This window comes from Pinus tabuliformis, chromosome 7, assembly GCF_031772625.1.
Source record: "Pinus tabuliformis cultivar Carrire ecotype Pingquan chromosome 7, CPIR1, whole genome shotgun sequence".
Lineage (NCBI taxonomy): Eukaryota > Viridiplantae > Streptophyta > Pinopsida > Pinales > Pinaceae > Pinus > Pinus tabuliformis.
Window position 1 is genome coordinate 1,730,339,579 of NC_142293.1, and position 8,847 is coordinate 1,730,348,425.

The 8,847-nt window shown below is 37.9% G+C and overlaps 1 pseudogene; it reads right to left on the reverse strand.

The window, feature by feature from the left end:
• Positions 1–1,062, reverse strand: LOC149255254 (sugar carrier protein C pseudogene; annotated as a pseudogene).
• Positions 1,063–8,847: the final 7,785 nt, after the last annotated feature.

The window sequence follows — 8,847 nt, forward strand, 5'->3', positions numbered from 1 at the left end:
TTATTCATAAAAAAGGGAAAAAGAAACCTGTTGCAAACCAACCAACTTCAGATATATATGGAGGGGGAACTTAAATGGCAACCAAATGGAATGGACGCAACTTACCTGGCAGATGATCATCTGTAGTCCACCCTCGAGGAACAGGGCCCTCCGTCCTAACCTGTCAACGATAAAAATGGAGACTGCGATGGAAACCAAACTCATCACTCCAAGAATAGCTGCAGCCAAGAGAGAAGCCTGTGACCCAAATCCTATGGTCTTGAAGATAAGTGGAGCATAAAACGCGACGATGTTGAAACCCGCGAGCTGCTGAAAACAGGGAATGGCCAGAGCCATGACCAGATGAGGCCTGTATTTCCTTTTGGCAATGTTGCGGAAGGGATGCTTCACTTTCTTGGAAATGTTGCTGGCTTCTATTAAGCCCTGCAACTCCTCCTGCACGTCTGGCGTCCCGCAGATCCTCACCAGCACAGCCCTGGCTTTCTCCATTTGCCCCCTTTCAATTAGACTGTTGGGGGTGTCGGGTAGGGTGAAGGAACCTGTCAACATTATCAATGCTAGGACAGCTACCAGCCCCAGAGAGAGACGCCACCCCCAATTCTGGATCTTGGCAGCGAAATAGTTTACCAGATTCGCAGCAAGGATCCCAGTTCCTAGGAATAATGTGAAGCCAATATTGAGAGCTCCCCTTAGTCTGGGAGGGGCCACTTCCGACAAATAAATAGGCACACACTGAGAAGCATGACAATTCATATCAATATTCAGCATTCCATAAACTCCACCCCGTAGCTTGATTGAATTCCTCCTCATATATAAAAGCCGGCATAGGTGGCAAGCTGTGCCATTTAGCTGATAACAGATCCAATGCATTCCAGATGAGCTTTTCCTTTTCGTCTTTCATCAAAATGTATAGTCATTCTTCAGAGAAACCGATCATTTCAGCCCGAATTTTCCCAAAAACAACAGAAACCCCAACGCTTAAACAAGAAACCAGTCCAAAACACAATTCTAGCAACGGAAATTTAAAGGCCAACGGAAATTTAAAGCCCCCATTAAAGCGGCCATAACGCTCCACCTTCACCCCAATCCTTGACCCCAATCCTTGAGTATGGCAAGCGCTGGGTGGAAATCGGATATTTGATCCAACGGTAGCAATTATTCGAATCGTCTAACATCAAATCAGATGGATGATAACGATGACAGCAAAAACCACAGGAAAGTTCATTTCAGAGGGAACGCCTTACGGCGTAATTAACTTTCACATGCCAAACTCAATATTGATGGACATAGGAAATAGCTACGTCAACAACAAAATAATGCATTCCTAGCAAGGGTTACATTTGGGGTGTATAAACCCTAGAAAGGCTACCATGGTTGCTTAGATGGTGCCAATGGGCACCTCCATTGTGAAGCGTACAACAGTAGCAGTTAGTCCCCAATTTGCATCACCATCCTCAAAGAGTATTTGTGTAATTTGTGTATGTAAATTTATCTTTTTTAATTACATTTTACATTGATTCATTTCTCATGACCAAATTTAATTAGTAAGTTTCATAAAGACAGAAGGAGAGGTATCTACTCACATTTTAAATTATATTTTTTATTTTTTTTATTGTGAGTGTTTATGGGCATTTATTGTTCACAAATTGAGTGGTTATGTTAAAAAAAAAATGTCATGTGTTAACTTCATATTAACTATTAATAGAATTACACATCACCCTCATATTGAAATATAAAAGGAATATATTTTTAAATGCCACGTGTCAACTTCATCTTCAGTATAGATGGAATTATATGTTTCCCATATAATAAACTATAGACATCTTGTCTCCCTTATATTAGACTATAGAAATCTCCTTTTGATGCAGTCACTTCTAGACAAACAAGGCTTCCAACCCACTATCTATAATGATCATCCTACATATAGGCTAGATCTATTGAGATGGATCACATTCATGTTATCTTTTCAATGCAAGTTTATGTCTCTTGTTCATTTTTGGAGAAGATCATGCATGAGGACAAGAAAACTATATATGTCTTAGTTGTTGAAAAAGACAACATCAAATGATGTATTCCCATAATGAAAATTCTACACATAAAAAATTTGTGAGGTGAACTCAAATTGGCACCTTTGTTTTTTGTTGTAGGATTTAATTTGTTTGATGATTAGGAAGGTTGCATAGTCTATGGAAAAGTATTTACTATTGGCTTGCCACTAAGGAAACCAAACGAGTGGAAATATCTTAATCCTTTAACAATATGTTGTTTCATAGTCCAAAAATGGTAAAGTTTACTTGAGTTTACACATGTGAGCCACAACATAGAAAAATAAGTTTTAAACCAAAATTTTCTATGAAAATCAATTCTAGCACTATAAAAAGTTCTAAGGAAAGACAGTGACTGGAAACTAATGAGAAGGCGAGCTCTCCACCTCAATGTGCTTAGTTGCATCATTAATTAGAGAGACTAGGGCCAACTGAGGAGTCAATCCTAACTCAATGCGAGCAAGCTCTCCTTCCATGTCAGCCAACTAGAGTTCAATTTCCGTGGGAACCACTAGAATCTTGTCCCAAGTTGCATGATGATCCAATAAGACCTGAACAAGTAAAGTATCGAGGTTCCAATATAAGTCAATAGTATGAAAATATTGATTCTAACAACCTCACTTATGCTTAGTTTCCAACACCTAGGCAATAAAATCTCCCAATATTTCAATGTATGAAAGTTGTCAACATTTGAGCCTTACCTCATCCTCTACATCCATGACCTGTCATTGCACTTTAGGCAAAGTTTGTTCATGATAAAACCAAGTTGAATATCTTACATGAAAATAAGCATACGCCTCACCTTAGGAACCCCTACCTTTGCCACCCTGCATCGAGCATGTTGTCATGTCATCGCATGAGAGAGAATGAACAACAATGTCAAATGGAACGACCAAGTCACCATGGGACTAACCAAGTGCAAATAAGTAAACGACTTATTTCCCTTGACTAAATCCCACTAACCTAACGGCTCAATGCATGAGACGTAAGCCATGGTTGAGAACAACAATGGGGGCAAGGAGAACAAGCATAGGTCCTCATTGTGGAAGGGTGAAAGAAGGGAACAATTACTAAGAAAAACCATCACAAAAATGGAAAAAACAACAAGCATAATAGGTAGGAGTAGTATAGAACTGAGAGCAGCGAGTATATCAAAGCCAAGAAATTGAATGATTACCATGCCTTCTGAACATGCAAAGTAATGGGATGCAGTGGGGTACAATAATCTTCCTTTCATGTGAACAATTGATGTGCACAGTTGGTTGGTTGACCATGTCCTCCAAGGAATTGCTTGTGGCAGTGGTAACATGAGCCTTTTTTCTAGAAAAAACATAGGTTGTCAAAAACCTGGAGCCCAAAAATCGCCAATGGTAAATTGACACTATGACCTCAATTTTACCAAAACTATCATAACAAGATTTATAAGCATTAGTTTGTTATAGTTTTTTTCATTTTAATTTAATTTTAAATAATTTGACCTCTCCAATTTAATTTTTAAATTTATAATTTTAATTATTGAACTAAGATTATTAATTAATAATTATAATTATTTATTTTATTTTTATAATTTTAATCACAGGACATAAATTACATAACATAGGTTATATTTCTATTTATTGATTATAACCAGCCTAGATCCATCTTACCTACGGATCCACCAAGTGCCAAGAGGGACAAAATCTCCTTTCACTCTAAAAGAGGTTTGCATCTCAAGAGATTTTATCTTTCTCAGCCCTTGGTAGATCCAGAGTTAAGACAGATCTAGGCTAGTTTAATATCCCCCTTAAAATAAGTTATATTCCACATGAATACCATGGGTTCTCATAAATGTGGAGCTCAAAAACCACCGGTAACTTAAACAAGTCAAGTTTACTTTAAATACCCAACAAAAGTGAACAAAAATGATAATAATAACATATAAATTTTATTTTTATTTTTATTTTATGACATTACAACATCTCTACCATAATGGGTTGGAGAGTGCTTCTAGGCGCAATTATAATTTTATTTTATTGGGATGGAGACACAATATCAATAACAATTGGGTGGATGGTAGGGTTTTTGTTGAATTTCCACGACCTTGGGCCTAGGTTAGAGTCTTAAAATCATTGATACTACCAAACCAAGAATCTCAACCATAAACTACTTTGCACAGCGGAAATATAAAGCAGTAAATCACGTATGCACAAATATACACATTTTTTAACAAAATTGTACAATATTGTACAATCACCAATCTTCGTTATATTAAACCAAATTTGAATAATACAATAGTCTATGATATACAAGATATAATGACAAACTTCATTACAACTTCTATGTCATATCTTGTCCTGTCAGTCCTTCACTTCGGCACTGCTCACTAGTAGTGCCTTAGTCCGTGCAGGCCACTACACGTCAAGACTTTAATTTGAATAATACAATAGTCTATGATATACAAGATATAATGACAAACTTCATTACAACTTCTATGTCATATCTTGTCCTATCAGTCCTTCACTTCGGCACTGCTCACTAGTAGTGCCTTTGTCCGTGCAGGTTACTACACGTCAAGACTTTAGGAGGGTTGCCACCTAACAATGTTGCATGTATACGGGCTCATAAATCTGCTCTCCAGGTAGTCCCAATTCCCGAGCTCCAATCTTCCTTCTAGTAGCTTTTTTCGTCCATCAAAGAGCTACTCATAAGGCTACAAACTTCACCCAATCACGAACCAAAAATTACCTTCTTGTATGTTGATCCAGGGCTACTTTGGGTAGCCAACCCACTTCCCTCCAATCAGATCAATGGCACCCAATCCAATCATTGTCGATTGTGCTCCTAGGAAGTCTCTTGTTCATTTTTGGAGAAGAGCATGCACGAGGACAAGAAAACTAGATATGTCTTAGTTGTTGAAAAAGACAACATCCAAATGATGTATTCCCATAATGAAAATTCTACACTCATCAAAACATTGTGAGGTGAACTCAAATTGGCACCTTTGTTTTTTGTTGTAGGATTTAATTTGATTGATGATTAGGAAGACTGCATAGTCTATGGAAAAGTATTTACTATTGGCTTGCCACTAAGGAAACCAAACGAGTGGCAATATCTTAATCCTTTAACAATATGTTGTTTCATAGTCCAAAAATGGTAAAGTTTACTTGAGTTTACACATGTGAGCCACAACATAGAAAAATAAGTTTTAACCAAAATTTTCTATGAAAATCAATTCTAGCACTATAAAAAGTTCTAAGGAAAGACAGTGACTGGAAACTACTGAGAGGGTGAGCTCTCCACCTCAATGTGCTTAGTTGCATCATTAATTAGAGAGACTAGGGCCAACTGAGGAGTCAATCTTAACTCAATGCGAGCAAGCCCTCCTTCCATGTCAGCCAACTAGAGTTTAGTTTCCGTGGGAACCACTAGAATCTTGTCCCAAGTTGCATGATGATCCAATAAGACCTGAACAAGTAAAGTATTGAGGTTCCAATATAAGTCAATACTCAATAGTATGAAAATATTGATTCTAACAACCTCACTTATGCCTAGTTTCCAACACCTAGGCAATAAAATATCCCAATATTTCAATGTATGAAAGTTGTCAACATTTGAGCCTTACCTCATCCTCTACATCCATGACCTGTCATTGCACTTTAGGCAAATTTTGTTCATGATAAAACCAAGTTGAATATCTTACATGAAAATAAGCATACACCTCACCTTAGGAACCCCTACCCTTGCCACCCTGCATCAAGCATGTTGTCATGTCATCGCAGGAGAGGGAATGAACAACAATGTCAAATGGAACGACCAAGTCACCATGGGACTAACCAAGTGCAAATAAGTAAACAACTTATTTCCCTTGACTAAATCCCACTAACTAAACGGCTCAATGCATGAGATGTAAGCCATGGTTGAGAACAACGATGGGGGCAGGGAGAACGAGCATAGGTCCTCATTGTGGAAGGGTGAAAGAAGGGAACAATTACTAAGAAAAACCATCACAGAATGGAAAAAAACTAGACAACAAGCATAATAGGTAGGAGTAGTATAGAACTGAGAGCAGCGAGTATATCAAAGCCAAGAAATTGAATGATTACCATGCCTTCTGAACATGCAGAGTAATGGGATGCAGTGGGGTACAATAATCTTCCTTTCATGTGAACAATTAATGTGCACAGTTGGTTGGTTGACCATGTCCTCCAAGGAATTGCTTGTGGCAGTGGTAACATGAACCTTTTTTCTAGAAAAAACATAGGTTGTCAAAACCTGGAGCCCAAAAATCACCAATGGTAAATTGACACTATGACCTCAATTTTACCAAAACTATCATAACAAGATTTATAAGCATTAGTTTGCTATAGTTTTTTTCATTTTAATTTAATTTTAAATAATTTGACCTCTCCAATTTAATTTTTAAATTTATAATTTTAATTATTGAACTAAGATTATTAATTAATAATTATAACTATTTATTTTATTTTTATAATTTTAATCACAGGACATAAATTACATAACATAGGTTATATTTCTATTTATTAATTATAACCAGCCTAGATCCATCTTACCTATGGATATACCAAGTGCCAAGAGGGACAAAATCTCCTTCCACTCTAAAAGAGGTTTGCATCTCAAGAGATTTGATCTTTCTCAGCCCTTGGTAGATCCAAAGTTAAGACAGATCTAGGCTGGTTTAATACCCCCCTTAAAATAAGTTATATTCCACATGAATACCATGGGTTCTCATAAACGTGGAGCTCAAAAACCACCGGTAACTTAAACAAGTCAAGTTTACCTTAAATACCCAACAAAAATGAACAAAAATAATAATAATAACATATAGCTTTTATTTTTATTTTAATTTTATGACATTACAACATCTCTACCATAATGGGTTGGAGAGTGCCTCTAGGCGCAATTATAATTTTATTTTATTGGGATGGAGACACAATATCAATAACTATTGGGTGGATGGTAGGGATTTTGTTGAATTTCCACGACCTTAGGCCTAGGTTAGAGTCTTAAAATCATTGATGCTACCAAACCAAGAATCTCAACCATAAACTACTTTGCACAACGGAAATAAAGCAGTAAATCACATATGCAGAAATATACACATTTTTTTAAAAAAACTGTACAATATTGTACAATCACCAATCTTCGTTATATTAAACCAAATTGTCTATGATATACAAGATATAATGACAAACTTCATTACAACTTCTATGTCATATCTTGTCCTGTCAGTCCTTCACTTTGGCACTGCTCATTAGTAGTGCCTTAGTTCGTGTAGGCCACTACACGTCAAGCCTTTAGGAGGGTTGCCACCTAACAATGTCGCATGTCACTTCTGTTGCATGTATACGAGCTCACAAATCTGCTCTCCAGGTAGTCCTAATTCCTGAGCTCCAATCTTCCTTCTAGTAGCTTCTTTCGTCCATCAAAGAGCAACTCATAAGGCTACAAACTTCACCCAATCACGAACCAAAAAATGACCTTCTTGTATGTTGATCCAAGGCTACTTTGGGTAGCCAACTCACTGCCCTCCAATCAAATCAATGACACCCAATCCAATCATTGTTGATTGTGCTCCTAAGAAGACTTTTCACCTCCTTAGAAGACCCTCCACACGGCATCAACAGGATACAATGATCATGATCCAAACTGGTCAACTCCTTTGACCCAATATTCCTCCCAAAACATTGTTGTAATATGTTTGTCCTTGTTGTTTGTGATAGCCCTGGTTAGAGCACATACTGCAGCCCTCAATCCACCTTATAGTCAACAAAAAATCCACTTAAGGGATGTGGTGCACCTTGTCAGGTCTCCTCCCTTTCCACGCTACCTCCTTAGGGCACTGTCCACCCTTGACAACCCTCACGCAGTCCCTAGTTGTGTGTTATGGCCTGTGGCCTAGCACGACAGTTGTTCTATAGCCTCAGCCTCAAAGAATAGTACCCAAATATTCCTAAACAACAACGTTATGCTCCTCATGTACTCGGTCTAGTTTCCTCCCTCTTCAAACTTTAGAACAACACCTCAGATCCTATCTTGGCCCTAAAACAGTCACCCAAATTCTCATTGTTATGTACCTTCCTGTGTTGCAGCTAGGCTAGAGCTATCCCTCTCCATCGAGTCCTCTTTCTTGGAGAAATGTTGCACACTTGGATGCGTATAACACATCAAATCACCCTTTATTTATAGCCAATAAAGGGGCTCCAACTAATAGATGAAGAGACACATCTATTGGCTAATTTTTACATCAAGCCTACATGACTTGAAAACCAATAATTAATTGTCAACTTCAAAAATTCATTTCTCCACTTCTAAAACTTGGAATTTGACAATTCTCAAAGTGTTGGATTCTCCTTTCCTCCCTCTATCGTCTCATTCCATCACATGTATAAATGTGTCTCTGGAATTTCCCCAAACATGATTGGGTGAAAAACCCCATACTTGGGTTACAAGCCCACAAGTGACCCTTGTGGCACTTTTCCCTCCAAACCCTGAACCCTAGGGCTTGGAGTACCTCCCAAGCTACAAAAATCAACGCTCCCTCTTAGCAAGGGAGGTACTTCTAAGACTAGGAAGTATCTTGTCATCATCATCAATGCTCACAACACTTTCCTAATTCCTGGCGCTCACAATCATAACAATCCATTTATGGTGAACTACACCCTTGTCGGAAGTGTCATTGTCACTACTGGAAGCACCTTTCTTCTTGTTCTTATCTTGTAACATCTTCCACTCTCTCCATGATTCCTTCTTGGCAGTTGTAGGAGAACACTTGCTCCCCACTAAAAATGTGCTCTTCTTAGAC